The sequence below is a fragment of the Rhinolophus sinicus genome, linkage group LG17, assembly GCF_036562045.2.
Source record: "Rhinolophus sinicus isolate RSC01 linkage group LG17, ASM3656204v1, whole genome shotgun sequence".
In the NCBI taxonomy this organism is placed as follows: domain Eukaryota; kingdom Metazoa; phylum Chordata; class Mammalia; order Chiroptera; family Rhinolophidae; genus Rhinolophus; species Rhinolophus sinicus.
The window spans coordinates 23,514,970-23,533,250 of NC_133766.1; the positions used below are offsets into that span (position 1 = coordinate 23,514,970).

General features: G+C 50.2%; 1 protein-coding gene across 5 annotated transcripts in view; it reads left to right on the forward strand.

Moving 5' to 3' along the window:
- The first annotated feature begins 8,706 nt into the window (after positions 1-8,706).
- LRRN2 (leucine rich repeat neuronal 2) overlaps positions 8,707-18,281 on the forward strand; it is a 70,593-nt gene continuing 61,018 nt past the window's right edge. For 3 of the 5 annotated variants that reach the window (XM_074321991.1, XM_074321990.1, XM_019711389.2), the window contains exon 1: positions 8,709-9,257. The gene's annotated coding sequence lies outside the window, so the exon portion shown is untranslated. Of the gene's footprint in view, positions 9,258-18,281 lie in introns of all 5 variants that reach the window. The other 2 variants (XM_019711388.2, XM_019711390.2) reach the window with 1 other exon arrangement.

The window sequence follows — 18,281 nt, forward strand, 5'->3', positions numbered from 1 at the left end:
GTTGGGACCTTAGGAACAATAGCTAATACTTATGGAGCACCTTCTCAGGTACCAGGCAACAACACTGTGCCAAGCACTTGATAATTATTTAATACTGCAAGATTCATACAATGTATACTAACTGAGTTTCCTACTATTTGCCAGAATGAGCAAACACTGATTTTACGGGATGGGGGAGCAACTTGGACAAGAGACAAAAGGGTCTTTAAATAATCCCTGTCTGTCATGACCAATGCGTTTCTGATTTCCTGTGCTGGATATTAGGGCAGTGATTCAGTGATTCTCCAATGGGGAGCGGTGGAGGGCTAAATCTCCAACTCGGGACTTACATAGAGATTGAAGAAGCATATTCAAAATAATACTATATTTCTATATTTGGAAAAAATTATTTTATTTTTATAAAAAAAAACTAGAGTAAGTCTGCCTTGATAAAATGGCATTAGCTAGTGTGGATATATACAGCAAAACAATAATTTTCAAACAGGGCAAAGTTCTGGGGCAAGATGCAGCAGAATCTCTGAAGGTGTGTGTGTATATTTTTATGCTTATCCCAAAGAGGGTTCAAATGAAAAGAAAAAAAGTTAAAAACATTGTATTAGGGGTTATCATATTCACCCTGGTCCTACCCACTTTCTTAAATGATAGGCCCTCTCCCAACCAAAGTCCGAGTGCCTGTGCTTCAGAGCACTGGGCAGGGGCCTTAGATGCCTCGTGTGCCATCTTTCTTCGATTAATTTTGTCCTCTTCCTCCAAGAAGCCCTTTGTTCCGCTTTTCTCTGAAGGTTGTGGAAGGAAGAAAGTACCTCTCATTTTGGAAACTGACTGGAGCCAGTGCTGGCGGAAAATGCCCTTCTGGTGGTGGATTTGTCAGAGAGTCTGCCTGGGTAGCAAGGGTCCTGCTGCATACAGCATTCCCTCTGATAAATCTGATAGAGAGTGGGAGGGCAGGGAGGCTAGGGACTGGGAGACCATAGGGTCTCCATCCTGAAGCACCCACCGAACAGCATCTGGCAGCCCCTAGAATGTTCTAAACCTCAATCGGTGGAAAAGGAGCAAGATCAGCTGCTTCTTTTTGTCCTTTAGAAAAAAAGATACATTCCAGATAATTTCACCGTGATGAAAGAGGAAGAACCGCTGAAGTAGCAAAGGAAATAAATTAACGCCATCTCAGCTAAAATCACACACAATTAAAACCTGGATCTGAATGTACTTTCCTGTGCAGAGAGAGCATCTTGAAAATGACATGCATTAGTCATCTGCTCCAGCCACCCTACACAATGTACAGGGAGATCATCTCTGCATTGAAGGGGGACAGGAAAGGAGAGGGTCTTGGTGCCTGAGCCCAGTCCTTAGCGATCTGTTCTCCCGTCTGGAATCTGAAACACCCCACTTGTCTGTGACAGAGCCATCTAGGTGTCCCAGGCTGGAAGAGGCCTCTTATCTTCCCTTCCATGGTGGGGCTCACCCAGCAGAGGCAGGAGACTGGGATCTGGGAAGGGATTTGGACCGTTAATCATTTATGCAGAAATACACAGAAGTGGCCCAAGCTCCTGGACGCTCTGCCCAGGGTCCTGGCCTGTAAAAAGCCCAGCATTTTGGGTGTCACCCCCTCATGTCCCGCCTTCAGGCAGATCAGTCTCTCTAAGCTCAGGGAGAGATGGCGTTAATTTATTTCCTCAGCTCTCTTCTTACCCTACTTTTCTCCTTCCTCTCCTTATAATTGTTTCTTTTTCCAGAAAAGAAACCCTTTAGCAAAGGAGATGGGTTTATAGCACCTGAAGAAAAAAAAGACATCATGAACCAAAAGGCCCCAGGTCCCACATACAGAGGCTGGTGGCAGTGATAGGCTGTTCTTTGAAACCCTGGGGCTCAAATAGAAAGAAATGTGATTCTAGCGGGAGGAGAAGTAAGAATAAAACGTTAGGGTGAGCTGTCTGGCAGTAAAGATTTTAATCCCTTTGATTAAAATCTCGGGTATTGTGGGGTCTCTTTTCCATGAGAGGTAGGGGAATTGTGGAGGGAAAAAAGAAAAAGAAAAAAACCCCAGTGGACTGCGACCAGAGGACACGGGGCTGAGTCTGGTTTGCACCTCTTCTAGCTGGGAGACTAGCCACTGTGAACCTCAGGAAGACTAAGTGAGACAATATACTGAAGGCTCCCAGCAGACTCAGGAGCTCAGTGTCAATTTTTCCCAAATTGCTTATCACGCAGGACAGCTCCTCAGGACAAGAAAATGGACCACGCTGACCTCTGCCTGGACAACCATTTAATCTAGGAACAAGACTGTGCCCAGGCCATGGCTTCCTCAGTCCTCTCTCCCTCTGTCCATTTTAAAGCCTAAGTGTCAGGATTTAGGGCCCAGGATGCTTGCTTTAGGCTGCGTTAGGCTAGCTTGGCTCGTTCTAGTTCCAGTCTTGCTGCTCAGTCCTCTGCTTTGGCTGTTCAATGTGTTTCTGGACAGGAAGCATGTAAGAGCTCCTGATGAAGCCACAGTCCCGGGGGTGTCATCTGGACTCATTAGTTTTTACCGATTCACTTCTCCCTAAACCCATGGAGGTTAGATGTAAAGGACAAAGTCAGACAGAGCTGAAATCACCCAATCAATAATGCTGTTCGATCCAAGGAACAACTCAGACATTTACCCCAGCCCTGAGCACTCCTGGGCGGGGACCCCAGGAGGGGCAGGGGGACATATGGGAGGATTCTGTCCTACGCACAGAGAGCTCATGGGAAGTCTGCCGTGAGCAGGTCCTCTGCCGGCACTCTGGGGAAATGGTAATGAATGATACAGTTCCTTGGGGGAATTTATAATTTAAGTAGGAAGGCAGGATACCCAGATCAAGTAACTTTCAGACAAAGTGCAAATGATGGCAAATAAATATAAAGTGGCCTAAACCAAGACTATTCCTGCAGAAGGGAAACAGAGTGGAGAGGTCAGAATCAGGAGTGAATAGGGAAAGTTTCCTGCAAAGAGCTGAATTTTCTCCATGGTTTATAAATGGTCCTCCAAGTGTCGTCCTCAGAATCCCTTGGAGAGCTGGTCATAAGTGCAGTTCAGGAGCCCCACTTCAGACCTACTGGGTGGGATCCATGAAACTGCATTTTAGTCAGTTCCCCAGGTGGTCCTTTTGTACACACAGTTTCAGAAGCACAGATTTAGAAGCAAAACTAGAGCCAGGTAGTGGCTGCTTGGAGAAATCTTAGGAGAGCCTTGTGAGCTCTAGGATTTATGTTGGAATTAATTCAAAAATTGGAAGTAATACCATGAAGACATCCTTCTCTGTGGGAAAATCAGAAGGAAAATGTAAGGGTCAGAGACAGTGCAAACAAAGAATGGGATTAGGATACGTGGAACCCGTTTCTTTGTCTTGTGAACCATTCCTGAAATGAAATGTTCAGAAATGAATAGAGTCTGATTGGAAAAGAAGACAATCAACAGAAGTCATACCAAGTAGAAAGGCTGGATTTGGTTAAATATTTTTTAACATGTGAGACAACTCGTGTGTACATTATTTTCATGCTTTGGGAATAAATAGCCAAGGTTTGATGGAGACTCGTGGTAAGAAACACATTGAACATCACAACTCCATACACCATATGTTTTAACTCACTAATGGGTCTCCACCTGCAATTTGAAAACAATTGAAGGAGATGGAAGGTGGGTGATGAGCATTTAGGGACAAAGGCTTCTTGATAACCTGTGGGTTACAGTGAGGTGGGTCAAAATTCAAATGAGAAGGTCTTTGAGGGTCCTTGGGACTGACCTCTCAGGAAACCTAACTGTTCGCCTCTCCTGCTTTCAAGTATCTCTCCAAACGTTCCTCCCCCAGAAAGCCATTCTGGGTGAGTCTCATCCAATTCCAGGCACTGCAAGTCCTGTCCGGTGGCCCCCATTCCTGGTATGTAGGCGGCCCTTGACTTCAGAGACATGCATCTCAGAATCAACCAGCTGTGCCCACACATGATGCTACCTTGTTCGTCTGTTTCAGATGTGCCATGGGGCACAAAACCCTTGTTCCCCGGCTCAGACCTCTGGGAGTCTCCCTCTTGCCTACACAGATTTTGTAGGGAGGGAAGTGGGAGTTTCCAGTCCTCTCCGTGGCTCCCTCCACCCACTCCCCAAAAGAGCATTTCTCCAAGGAATCTTTTGAAACATTAAATTACACAGAATGGGACTTGGTTACCATATTGCCCAGTTTAGCTGTTTTATATACTCAATTCAATTTAACAAATACAGAGTACAGGTGTATCATTTACAGTTGATTAAATATGGTGTTTATACTTATTCCTATAAAAATCTGGGAACCAGGACCTTGGACAAGAATGCGATTTCCATTATTACATTGTTTCTGGGCAAAACCATACTCAACTTACATCATTTTTACCTGCAGTGCCTTTTCCAAGAATGTGAGGACTCCCTGCAGTTCCACACAGCTCTGTCATCTGCAACGTCCTCCTGCCGTTCTGGTCTCTGTGACCCAAGGGTGTCTGTGGATCCTGGGAGCTCCCTCAGGGAACAGGCCAGGGGAAGATCCAGGTTTTGTGGGGCCTCTGAAAAAAGAACAAATACAAAATTGGGTCCAATGGTAATATTTCTTTAGAACTGGACAGATCACAACAATTGACATGAGCCTTAGAAATCCAAATCCCTTTCTTCTGGCAGCTCTTCATTCAGTTTACCAGCAATGCTTACATAAAGAATGTTTTCTGTTTGCAAATTGACTTTCCCTGCCCATGTAGAACACTCCCCAACGCCTGGATCTCGGAGCTGACCCCCGCTCCGCCCGACAAGTGAGCCACCCTGCAGCTTAAGCTTCGGCTTCACATGAGCCTTCGTCTGGCAGGGACCCTGTGTCCTTTCACTGTTGTTCCCCAGTAGCCAGAGTATCGGGCTCTGCTGCCACTGAGCCGGGACAGGAGAGGTCAGAGGCCAGTGGGCCCCGCAGGCGGTGTAGCTCATCTAGGGCTCAGCCAGGCCCCTGAAGCAGAATCACCTGGAGAGATTGCCGAGAACTGCAGACTCTGATTCTGGGTCAGACTGGTGAGCCTGCATTTGCACACATGCTCCTGGGGATGCTTAAGACTAAGGGCCACTGCTCTAGGGCCACACCCTCTACCGAGTTGGGTCACTGTGGGGACAGTAGTCCTCAGTGATTCCAGAGGCCCCATCTAGGGCCTCCTGAGGTGAAGGCCGGCAGAGGCTGCATACGACAGTGGAGAGGCCACTGAAGGAAGTGGTCTCCAGCCTCCCTTCTCTGAGTTGGCTCATCTGCCAGGCTCCAGAAGCCCTGCTCTTCTCACTGCCCCCTACCACACAAATAGCAAGCCTTCTAACTCAGTGTCTGACCCTACATAAAGAACCAAATAGAGGGGCCAGCCCGGTGGCTCAGGCGGTTACAGCTCCGTGCTCCTAACTCCGAAGGCTGCCGGTTCGATTCCCACATGGGCCAGTGGGCTCTCAAACACAAGGTTGCCAGTTCAATTCCTCGACTCCGCAAGGGATGGTGGGCAGCGCCCCCTGCAACCAAAATTGAACACAGCACCTTGAGCTGAGCTGCCGCTGAGCTCCCAGATGGCTCAGTTGGTTGGAGCGCATCCTCTCAACCACAAGGTTGCCGGTTCGACTCCCACAAGGGATGGTGGGCTGTGCCCCCTGCAACTAGCAACGGCAACGGCAACTGGACCTGGAGCTGAGCTGCGCCCTCCACAACTGAGATTGAAAGGACAACAACTTGACTTGGAAAAAAGGCCTGAAAGTACACAGTGTTCCCCAATAAAATCCTGTTCCCCTTCCCCAATAAAATCTTTAAAAAAAAAAAAAAAGAAAGAAAGAAAAAAGAACTAAGTAGAGTTGAGCTGAGGATCATTTGTAGGGGCATGTAATCCCAGTATCCTTCTCCAGAGGCACTCTGGTGTTACAGAGTCCCTTCCAGGCTTCCTGGAAGGAAGTTATGCGTGGCTAAACCTACAGCTTAAACTTGGAGAGCAAAAGGTCAGTAACAGGGCCATTAAATCCTCTAGGTAATTAAAGAACTTCCAAAGGACTGAATTGAGCCCTGATATCTTCCCAGGAAAGTATCTGGCTCAGAATGACAGCCATGATTTGAGAGAGAAGACTATCATTTACCAAGATGTGTAATATGCCAGACACTGTGCTCACTGCCAGACACGTGTAACCCTATTACATCTCACAACCATCCTATGAGTAGGAATGAATACGCCAATTGCTACCCTCAGCCTAAGGAAGTGTTGCAGGGTAGGGCAGTCCTTCGACCCCACCATCAGATAGCTCTGGGTTCAAATTTCAGCTCTATTATGTACCAGTTATGTAAATGCTAAGCCTCTTTTTTTTCCTACCTTGAGTCCTAGGGTAGGTGGGATTTTCAATGAACTCAGGCATAGATGTGCTCAGCATCCATGTAGTAGGGGTTCCACAAGTATTACCTGCTCTTACTTGAATTAGTATTTTCACACAGAACAGAATTGGAGCTCAGAGAAATTAAGCACTTTTCCTGAAGCAACACAGAGGAAGTGACAAGCAGAGTTTCAAACCTCTGGCTCTCAAACTTATGCTCTTCCCTCAGTCCCATTGGGTTGTTAGAGATTTAGAGCCAGCTCAAGAAAAGATTTCCCCCCTTCTGTCTCCACAGGCAATGCAATTCCCTTATCCCTTACCCAGCCTGTGTCTTACAGGGACTGCCACTTAGGACCAGCCACATGGCAAATATTGCTTGCTTTTACCTCATTTATTCTTCAATAATCAGGTATTGAGCACCTACTGTAAGGTACTAGTTTTGACACTGTGTGGAGCATTCTTACCCCCTCCAGAAGCTTACCATCTGGTCGGGAGCTAAGACACACTAGGCGGCATACATAGGTGCTGGGAGGCCGGGGCACTGGATTGAGAGCTCAGGCCCTTGGGCTGGTAGAGAACCGGGAACTTTTCCTCCATTTCACTGTTAGGCTCTATTCAGTGACATCGGCCCTCAGAATGGTGAGGGGGCTCCACTGAATTGACAAGGGACCCAAATATTCACGCTCGAAAGCTTGGAGTTAGGTTTTGACGCCTTCCGCTCAATTAGTGTCAAAATCCTGCCAGGTCTTCCTTACAAAGGCCCATTGCTCGCCATTGTCACTGCTCCCCTCCCCCTCGTTCCTACTGCAGCCTCCTCACTAGCCTCTCATCTTCCGGCCTCTTTCATCTCAAACCACGTGTTCTTAAAGGAGCTAAACTGCATCAGCTGCTCCACTTTTTACACCCGATGTGGTGTTATAGCAAGGACACTGTGAGTTCAAAAAGAGTTCAGATTCTTCCTGTAGATTTTGAACTCTCTGAACCTCCACTCCCCTGTCTGTTCAATGGGGTAAAAGTCAACTCTGAGGATAAAAATGAGAAAGAGGTGAAAAAACCTGGCATTCAATAGCTCTATAAATTCCCTCTCTTGTTCCTACCCTCCGGACAACCCATTCTCCTCCGCTTGTCTCCACTTTCCTGCCTTTGCTGGTCCCTGTTTTCTCTGCCAGTTCAAATCCTACCCCTCCATTTGGACTCAGCTTGAAATCCAAGTCCTCCTTAAAACCTTCCATGAATAACCCTAGCCCAGATGGCTTTTTCTTTCTATATTTCTATGGCACTTGCATTGCCTTGAAATGTTACAAATTTGTTTTGTATAGTTCCAGCTTGTCCCTCTAAGCTCCTAGAGGCCATTGTGCCCCACAGCAGGGGTGGAGGGTGGGGACATGGGGAGGTTTCAGAGTGCTGTGGGAACTTATGTGCTTCTCGAATATATGAAGGTGAGAACCCCCCTCTGTGCATACAGAACACACAGACCTTCAAACTGACTTTATAAATGCCTCCAGGCATGGATTTCCCACTGGCTGTGCCCTTGGAAAAGACAGAGCCATAAAACTCTGTCCATGTTCTGTCCAGAGCTCACCTCACAGGAGGCACTGAGCTCAAGTTCTGGATGAAGGAAGACATATCAGGTGCCCTCCTGGTAGAACTCCCCATACCTTGGGCTCCACCCCACCCACTCCAGTGTTGATTCTGCAACAGCAGGTGTGGCCTGTCAAGGAGCTGAGCTTGTTGCTTGCATTCTGAGTGGTCTGCGTGGACAGCCCCACTAAGTCATGGGCCTTCAGCCTTCACTCCAGCAGGACACTTACTCTCCTAAGCCCAGACTAATGGCAGGGACCCAGCCTTTCTAAGCCACCAGCACCATCCCAGTATCAACCTTCAGCATGGATCAACTCCTGCTCTCCTTCCCTAGTGTTCATAACGCCCAGCTTGCCGGGTGGGTACCCCTCCCCCCAAAGCCATGGCCCTGAGTGGGCTTGCCAGTTCCTGCCTAACACCTCGGTAGACTGACATCGTGTGCTAAGGACCAGGGTGGGGTTATCCAAGACGTCAGTGCTGCCCTGCTGGGGGGCGGGGACAATGCTGGAAGGGCATGAGAACTCAGGGGGCATCTCCATTCTTTAGGGTAAGAGTTGTCCGTATCTGTGACAAATTCTAACCCTTCACTGCATTCTTTGGTCCATGCTAACTTTGGGAAGGGTAGAACCTATTGCAAGAGGGTAAGAGCCAATATCAGAAGAGCCATCCCCTTCTCTCAGACCCAGTCGCTGTGTCCCCTTCTTTCAGCTAAGCCTTGCCTCTAAAGGCACAAGAACACCACTGGCCCCAGACACTCAAGCTTTAGCATCTGGCCCCACCCAACTTCTCCCTCCCGGGAGTGGTTGTGTGTTAGGGAGGGGGCCTCTGGTCACTCAGGAGTTAAAATGGCAGCGGGACTGGAGGGGGTGGCGTGGCATATAGACGAGGAGGAGGCGACCGGAGTGGGCTGGGGAGGTTTGGGAGAGCGGCGGCGAAGCGAGTGAGGAGGGCGAGTGAGAAGCAGGGAGCAGGCGCGCGGAGGGGCGCTGGGAGCCGTGGAACCCTGCTGAGTGCACTTGGCCACGCAGCGCGCAGAGGGAGTGCCGGGCTTAACCACGCAGGCTCTGGCCACTAGCGCCGGGGGCAGCGTGGAGCCCGGGGCGTGGGGCTCGGGCGGCCGGGGCAGATCGTTGTTCTGCGGTCGCCCTCCCCGGCTCTGCCCCAGCACCACTCCCAGCACAACTCCACGGCGGGAAGGCGCTCACGAACCTCCCCGATCTGGGCGGGCGACGCGCGGAAGGGCGCAGACCAGGTTCTCCAGCACAGCCCAGGCTGCAGCCGAACGGCGTGGCGGCCCCGGGACCCGGACGGCGGCAGTGGGGTGAGTGTGCGGCTGTGGGCTGACCCCGGGTGGCGCGGGGGCCTCTGGTGTGGCTGCAGGGACGAGGCGGAGGCTGAGAAAGGGACGGCCGCGGGCGCCGCCGAGCTGCCTGCAAGGGATCTGGTGACTCGGGGAGGGAGGCGGCCGCGAGCGCAGTGGGAAAGCGGACTGGAGAATGTAAAGAAGGCAGCTGACCGCGCGGGCTGGACCCGAGGCGGCGGGAGGGGGCCGTCTGCGCCGTCACCCACCCAGAGGGGCCCGAACCGCCCCAAACTGTTGCTGGGGAGAGCGGGGCCCTGAGATGTCGGGACGCCAAGAGGTGGCAGAGGGGCTAGGGAGGGTGTGACGGGGGCGGACAGCCGGGTGGCAGCACTCTAGAGCCGCGAGGACTTTGCCTGCCTTGGAGCTCGGGTGTCTGTGCGGAGGGGACAAGATGGCCTTGGTGTCTGTCTGAAGTATCTGGAACCAGGAGCCAGGCTCCTCCGGGGTTGGCAGGAGTCTATCCGCAGCCTGGGATGGGACACTGGGGTGGGGGATGGGCCGGCCTTGGGCTCAGCCTGGGGGCTTGAGAGTGGGGAGCGAAATCCCGAGGACAACTGTGGGCCCACCGCAGCGCCCAGGGGACAGGAGGGGTTGGCCAGCCACAGGTGGTCCGTCTGTCCTGCAGGCAAGGGCGGCGCAGGCTCTGGTTGCCCAGCCAGCGAAGAGCCGCTGGTGACCAGGCTGAGCTGAGAAGCTGGAGGTGCTGGAGCCCCGGGCACTGGGGGCGGGCCTAGGGGGTGTTGCTGTGCTCCTCCCCCACTCCCGTCCCTAGCCTTCCTCCCCCACCGAACGAACAGGAAGGAAAATGTCAGCTGGGCTTTGTGCTATGTTCCTCAGGCTGCGCAGCTCCCATCTGTTGAAGGCAACGCAGCTTCTAATGGCAGGGTCGGGAGGGGGTGGGCTGGGCACAGCTCTCAGTGGCGGAGATGGACAGCACAGGCCCTCTGCTTGCAGACCCCAGGAGGTGGGCGGTAGAGAGAACAGCCTCCTATGGTCAGGGGAGTAGAGGTGGCTCCCTGCCAGCTTGGTCACCATCATCAGGAGCTCTGGGTCTTTCCATGTGCCCAAGCCCAAGCCAGGCTCTCCCATCCCCACCAGCCGGGGATGGACTGTGGTCCAGTGTCCTCTTCCTGTATGAGAAGGCCAGGATCCCCTCCCACTGCCCACTCTTCCTTACAGTTTCCTCCAACGAAAAGCACTGAGCTTGGGGTGAGCAAGGCTGTGTACAAGGCATGAACCCCCCAGCCCCCACCTATGGACCCTGTTGTTATCACAAAAAAGTCACATGTGGGTGGCCTGACCCACTTTTCTGACTGGCCAGGTGCCCTTGTGGGGAGAAGATGGAAAGAGAGGGGCATAGCTAGAGGTCTGAGCCTTCTAGGCCCTTTGCTTTCCCCTGGGCTGGCTCACACTGTCTCCTCCTTCCTGCCTAGGGGGTCCCTCTGGACATGGCATGGGATGTCATTATCTAGAAAGGATGGCACTAAAGGCCTCAGTGCTCCAGAGATTGAGACCTGCCCAGGGTCTAGCAAACACCTGGTATCTAGGAGCACCGTCTGCCCCAGTCCATACCCTCCCGCTGGCACAGCCTAACCCAAAGGAGACACCAGATGCCTGTGGGAACTCAGAGGTCTTCTAAGACACATTCCACCCAGGCTGAGACAGCAGTTTCCTCTGTCACTCTCCACAATTCCTCCCCACTCCCCATTTTTCCCTTGTGCCTTCCTCCTTCTTCCTTTTTCTCTCTCCTTCACTCTTCACTCCTTTCCTCAAGCATCTCTTCATCGCCCTATCTTCTCACAGTGCTCTCCCTCTTCTTTCACCCTCCTTCTCCCCAAGACTTCTCCCTTGCTCCCCTCCAGGTCTCTGTCTTCACATTTGCTCCCCCTTCTCTTTCATAAACTGCAGCTTTCATCACAAGCCAGGCAGGTGCTCTGTGCTTTGCTGTGTCCGCTTTGCAGAGGAGCCGGGGCTGGTGGGCCTGGCAGCTGCATTTCCCTGGCATGTCTCCTGTACCCTACCATTTGCCCCTTTTACCCCTCTTTTCTTCATTTGCAAGGAAAAAGGAAATGCACTGTTTTTTTAAAAAAATATTCCTTCCTTCGACAATTTATTGAGCACCTACTATGTGCCTAGCACTATTTTAGGATGTAAGGATACATTGATTAAACAAACTTCCATGTCTCAGGTCAGAACTGAACTTGTACCTGGACTTCCCAGCTGATTAGTTCTGTACCCACCAGACTCTCAAAGATCCACTGCTTGGGGGGGTGTGGGGGTGAACAGTCCTAGTGAATCGTCATCATTATTACACTGAGTGACCTCTAACATGACAGGCCCATTTCCTTACAATATACCAGGTACCACAAAGCTTACAGACCCAGGGCCATGGTCTGAGTGGAAGCCCAGTGCTTTAGACAGAGGAGGAAAAAAAGATACAGATCTATTACTGAGTACCTACTAAGCACCTGTCTGTCAGAGCTTTACAGAAATTTTCTCACTCAATCCTCCTGACAACCTTCTAAGACCCGGGTTATAATCCCCACCTTTATAGCTGAGGAAATTCAAGGGCCAGAGAGGATCCGCCACTTGCCTCAGGTCACATAGGTTTCCGTTTTGAAATCACTGATTGTTTGTAGTTCATTTGGCCCCTATGATGTCTTTGACATCTGGTAAGTTGTACAGTTATCTAAAGATTACATTGTAATCAAACTCTTCAGGCACGTGCTTGTCTCCTCAGAATACAAGAATACATAAGGATTTTCTTGCATGAATAAGCTTTCTTAAGTGATCAGGGAAGGCTTCCTGGAGGAGTTGGGACTCTGAGAGAGAAGGTGGGGAGGGCATTAGTCTTTCTGATGCTACACAGATGTGCGACAAGCTGTAGGTAGGCAACCCCCACTCTATACCACCACCCTGCATTCAGGTAGAGTTGATGGGAAATTCCTGTTTTCATTAAGGGTCAGAGGGTAAGACCTTGGTCCATGGCCAGTCTAATGAGTCAGTGACACCGGTGTTCTCAGCCTCCCTGGCCAAGCCTTGACTCTGTAAAAGCTCCAAGGCAAAGCATGGGGTGGGAGGTTTTTGAGCAAGAATTACAGGGAAGGGCAAGGACGATGGGCAGACGCTGGATGGGGCGGAAAAGGGGGAGAGTGACCAGGAACAGAAGGGGAAGAGGACAAAGGCAGAAGGTGAACTGAGAAACAAAAACCAGAAGGCTAAAGACATGCAAGAAAAGACACAACCAGACAGAACAGGCCACAGCCTGTGGTAGAATTGCTAAGACTGGGTGAAGAAGAACACCTATATCTTGTACTTCCCTAAAGGCCTTGGTTTCTCTCAGTCCTGCAGCTCAGAGGCTGGGATAGTCCCCAGCTTAGCCTTATGCAGGCAGTTGCTTACCCAATCAGACCATCTTTTCTAAGCACCTACCTGTATGCTCAGACCTGAGCTAGGTGCTGGAGACAAAGAGACACATCAGACATTGCCCCTGCCTTCCAGGCATTCACAGTAAAAAAAACATAGATTCTGGAGGTGCGTAGCTGGCATTTGAATCCAGGCTCCACCCCTTTTAGCTGAGTGACATTGGGCAAGTCATCTAACATCTCTGTGCCTCAGTTTCCTCATGCGTAAATGCGATACTAATAACATCCTAGAGTTGTTATGAGAATTAAATGAGATAATACACATAATTAGCTTAGAACAGTGCCTGGCATACGATTAAGTATATTCTTATTATTCAATAGGAGAGTCAGTCTTACATTAATGAAACAAGTGGTATAATACAGGTATGAGCAGATAAAGAGGTAACGATCTCTGTCTGCAGATTAGGAAATAGTTCTCACAGCACGTGATATGTGGGGCAAGGCTTAAAAGGGCGTTAACCAGGCAGAGGTGGTGAGCCTGGGGACACTGGTGCCAAAAGCATCTGGGGCGAGGGATCATGAAAAAGCGCTGTGTTGGGGATGTGTCGCCCCCTGTGGATGTCAGGAGTACGTTGGACATGTCCCACCTCAGCCTCTTTGTTTGCAGTGCTAGGAGCTGAGCTTCCAGTGGGGCTCACAGGTCACCCAGAAAGTCTCCACACTCTCCAACCTAAAAGAGTTGGTCTTTGGGCAGGAGACCTGGTGCTTTCCTGCTGGGATTTGGTCTCATGATTATGACTTCCTAAATTTTCTAAGCCACCATCAAACAGTCTCTGCTCCAAACTCAGAGCTGCCAAAGCCCTTGTCCTCTGGCCTCTTGCATTTGGGGACCTAGGAGACACCTTAGCCTGAGGGAGCTACTTATTAGGAGGTGAGCTTAACCAGATCTGGTTTAGAATTCAGTTTCTCTCTGTACATTTCTTCCACCCACACCTTCCCTGCTGCTCAGCATTTGATGGGCCTGAAGTGAGTTCCAAGATGAAGGGCAAGCAGAGGGTTCTCGGTCTCCACTTCTCACATTGTCATGGCACCAATCATAGCAGCTAGTATTTATTGAGCACTTACTATGTGCTGGGCACTGTGCCAAGTGCTTTACCTACGTTATTCCATTAAATCCTCAAAAATACCCCTATTATCTCTAGTTTAAACTGTGGAAACTGAGACTCAGAGGTTCAATAACTTGCTCAAAGACATATAGCTAGAAAAAAAAAAAAAAACCCAGGAAGGATTTAACCTTCCTTCTGACCCTGCATCTTAACCACCCCTAGTGGTCCTTGGGCTTGGAGGATGCTCTGGGGTAAGCCAGCCCACTGTCCTCCCTCCCTACAGTAAAAAGCTCCCCAAGTACTGTCCAAGCCGGAGGCTGCCTGTCCCCTTCTTGGGACCTTCAGAGAGGGTGTCGTGTCTTCCTCTTGCTCCCACAGATCACAACTCCTCAAGAAACAACATTGTTTCCTTGTGCCTCGGAGGCCACACACAGCCAGTGGCCTCAGAGAAGCTGGACCCTAAGCGTCAGTCCCCAGGGCCATAATAGTGGAAACAATGCAGGGGTGACTTCTAGGAGATGTGAGGATGGGTGCAGACCCCAGACTCAAGCAGATTAGGTGGGGACAGTTTGGGACACCCCTATCAGTGGGGTGTCCTTAAGAAGGCAGCCTCATATGTCTTAGGAAGAACAAGACACATATAATTGTTCATTTTTACAAACCCACAGGGCAGATCCTTTAGGAAAAAAACATGGGAGAATAGGCAGCGATTGCTGGGCAATCAGCATTGGTCCTGCAGGAAAAGTGGGTCTGTCTTACCTGATCCTTTCAGGGGGGAAGAAAACGAGGAGGAAGAGATAAGAAAGGCAGGAGGTCATGTTCCTCTGTAGTCTTCTCAAAGTGAGCATTCAAAGGCAGATGATGAAAGTGTCTGTCTTTGGCCTGGGAAGGCAGAGGTGGTGATGTCAGGAGATGGAGCAGCCACAGAGGGGCAGCTGGTGGACAAGCTAGAAGTTTCAAAGCTGTGCATGGGGAGAGGCAGGACTTGACTACCTTGCCTGGTGATCACCCCACCCCTCCGTCTTCCACTTCTGGGTAGACCTCTCTAGGTGATGAAGGCAGCTGGGCTCACACAGCTCCAGGCCCCTGAACTTCAGAAGGTGCTTCCCCAGAGTCGGCCCAGGGAACGGTGAAATCCTACATGTGGAGGGGATGGGGTTCCCAGGCGGGAATTCCCGCCCGTTCTCAGGAATTTTTTTCACTTTCCCGTTCCCGAATCCCGAAATACAAACTGTTTTCTGTTCTCCACGATGAATCGTTTCCACAGTGATGGTCGATACTACCAACTACCTGGGTTCAAGGAGCTGATTTTCCCAATTTCCCGACCAACTTTTCTCAGGATTCGGGAACGGGAAAGCGAAAAAATTCCTGAGAATGGGCAGGAATTCCTGCCTGGAAACCCTAGGAGGGGACCCACAGAATGTTCCTGTCCATTGCCCATTGCTTAGCAAAACCATGCCTCAGCCACGTCGGACACAGGGTGGGACTGGAGTCTCTTCATTCAGCAAGAACTTCTAAGCATCTGTACCTGGCCTGGGGGGATAGACACAGTGAGCAGCCAGCAGTCAGAGGTTTCTGCCCTCATGGAGCTTATACCTGATTGTCTGAGGAGACAGTAAAATAAATAGCATATTAGAGGGTGGCAAGTGCTAAAGAGAAAAATTAAGGAAGAGGAGGACAGGAGAGGACGTGTTAGGAAAAGGAGAGTTTGTAATTTTGCACAGCATGGCCTGGGGAGACCTCACTGAGAAGGTGACATACGAGTAAAGAGGAAGTGGCTGCAAGCCGGTAAGGGCACACCAGGCAGAGGGAACAGCAGAAGCAAGGGCTCAGAGGCTGGGCTGTGCCTGGTGGGTTTGAGGAGCACGGAGGAGGCCAGATCTTGGAGAGCCCTGGAGCTGGGATGAGGAGTTTGGTCTTTCCTCAGAGTGAGATGGAGAGCCTTTGCAGAGTTTTGGGGCAGGGGGTAATGTGATCTGACCTTGAGCACAATCCTAGGCAGTGGGGAGTGGGAGGCGGGGAGAATATAAAGAAATGTTAAGTCACCATCTTTACTGGTAGGGAAACCTATAGATCCGTTGGGGAGGCAAAACTTATACTCCCAAGAAATAACAAGGGAATAATACCAGACAGTATTTAAAACCAAGTGCTAAACTGTGTGATTTAGACTATAAATGTTATCAGAACTGTGAGCTCTGTGTGGGAGTTTATAGGGAACGCTGCCTCGAGGGGGTGTGGCTGATGGGGGCTGGAGAATGGGGTGGGGTTTGGATCTGCAGAGGGGGGAGTTCTCAAGAGGGGAACTTGTAGCTCGTGGAGGTGGAAGGGAGAGAGGGTGACCATGTAGGGGGAGGACACATGGGTGGGATCAGTCTTTTTCTCTGGAGCAGTCCCTTCCCCACCATCCAGGTTTCTGGTGTCCCCTTTGTTCTGTCTGGTCAGGAGAGCAGCCCTGATTTTAAAGGATGAAAACCCATTGTCCGTTTAATAACAACTGTCACCCCAATAAATTTTAATTAAAAAAAAAATTGTCCGGCGTTCTTGCTAGCCTATGTCTGTCCTTTGACACCTCTTGCTTTGAGAAGGACCCCTTTCCAGTTCTCAGCTCTCAGGTGGTTTCTGAGGTCTGCCCTCCACTAATCGGTTGCTGTCCACCAGCCCCGCAGCCCGCTGATGTCAGGCCCAGTTCTCTGCCATTCCTTGAACTCCATTTTTCTACCCAGTCTGCAGCTGGCTGCTTTTCTCCCTTCCTCTCACTGTCCGGGCTCCTGTTTGGTAGGTTACTCCTAACACATTCCAATTTGTTTCATAAATAGTGGACTGGAAATAATATTGTGCCAAAATGAGCAAACATTCTTCCATGAGGGATGAGTTTGCCCTTTCCCTGGAGAGAGACCACCTGGGCCTTAGGTCTTGGGGTTTGGTTCACTTCTGACCTATAGAAAGAATATCCTGGAGTGGAGTGGGGTCCCTCAGTAGTGCCTTCACTTTCCCCTCACTCTCCCCACCACCAGCCAAAGAGCAGGAGCCAAGAGTCACACAGGCAACCGGTTGTGCTAAACAGCCTTCTCCTGTCCTCTGTGCCCTGGCAGCCTGAGAAAGGAGGGCCCACAAACTTGACCTGGAAGCTCTGGGCACAACCTCAGGCCTGAGCCTGAGGCTTCGATCCTCCTGGCTCCCAGTCCAGAGGAACTGGAATCAGTTAGAGCTGGGTTAGCGTCCTCGTCCCTTAGCCACACGCCCTTGGGCATTTTACTTAACCTCTCTGAGCCTCAGTTTCCCCGTCTATAAATTTTGGTTCATAACACCCACTTCATCGAGTTGTTAATAATAAGAACTCACATTTTTGAGTGCTTACGATGTGCCCAAAGCTTCATTGTATTCATTCTCACTTAATCCACATAACACTGTGAAGTGGATATGATTTTGCAGTTGAGGAAACTAAAGCTGGGAAACATTAAGTGACTTGCCCAAGGCCACACACAGCTGGCAAGTGGCAGAGCCAGAACACAGCCCCAAATCTTCCTAACTCCAGAGCTCTGGTTCTCAACCACCACATTAAACAAGCTAATCTGTGTAAAGTGCCTGCTACAAAGTAGAAGCTCAATAAATCTTAGTTCCTTGCCCCCTCAGTTTCCCCAGGGCCACCCCTCCAAAGAGCAGCTTTACCCTAGCACATCACATTTCTCTTCCGGGATCCCCTGGGACATATGATAGAGGTAGGAATAGGAATGAGCTGCCAGTTTATACCAAGGGAAAAAAATAAGGTCGAGAGAGGGTAATTTGCATAAAATCATAAAACACCAGGGCTGTGATTCATACCCAGGACACTTTTCTCATAAGAGTTTTTTTATTCATCCCCACCGGGGCCCTGGCAGTTGGCAGAGATATCTTACGGATGTTATGTTGTATGGAAGGCGAATGAGAGGCCACCATCTCCCTCAGGACAAGTCAGAGTCTGTCTCACCTTCAAATTCTACAGTTGGTCACCATGGGCCTGGAAAGATGCTAGCAGGAAGATTCTAAGACCTACGCTTTCTGAACTTGGTACTGTTTCTAGAGTTTGTTATGATAATCTGGGAACTCCTCTGGATGGATCTGGGAAAAGGACGGTGTTGAAGGTCAAGGTATGGGAAGAAAGGATGGCATCTCAATTTTGTGACTGTTAAATCAGTGTGTGCTCTGTACCTAGTGCAATGCCAAGGGATGGGGACGGGTACTGGGGAGCAAAGGAAAACAGGGTCATGTCCTCGGCCATCATCCGGTCTGACGGGAGAGACCATTCACATGCATGCATGGACACACACACACACGCACGCACGCACGCACATCCAGCTCAATCTGACCTTACCTGGAAGTAAAAACAGAAACAGATGACTGCAGAGTAATCTGAGTATGTATGTGCATATAGAATGGAAAGGAAAGAGCTGAGACAAGTGGATTCCCCCAAACAGCCCTCATTCTTTCCTCCCTGGGGAGCTCTTTTCTGGTGGACATAGAGACCCATCACT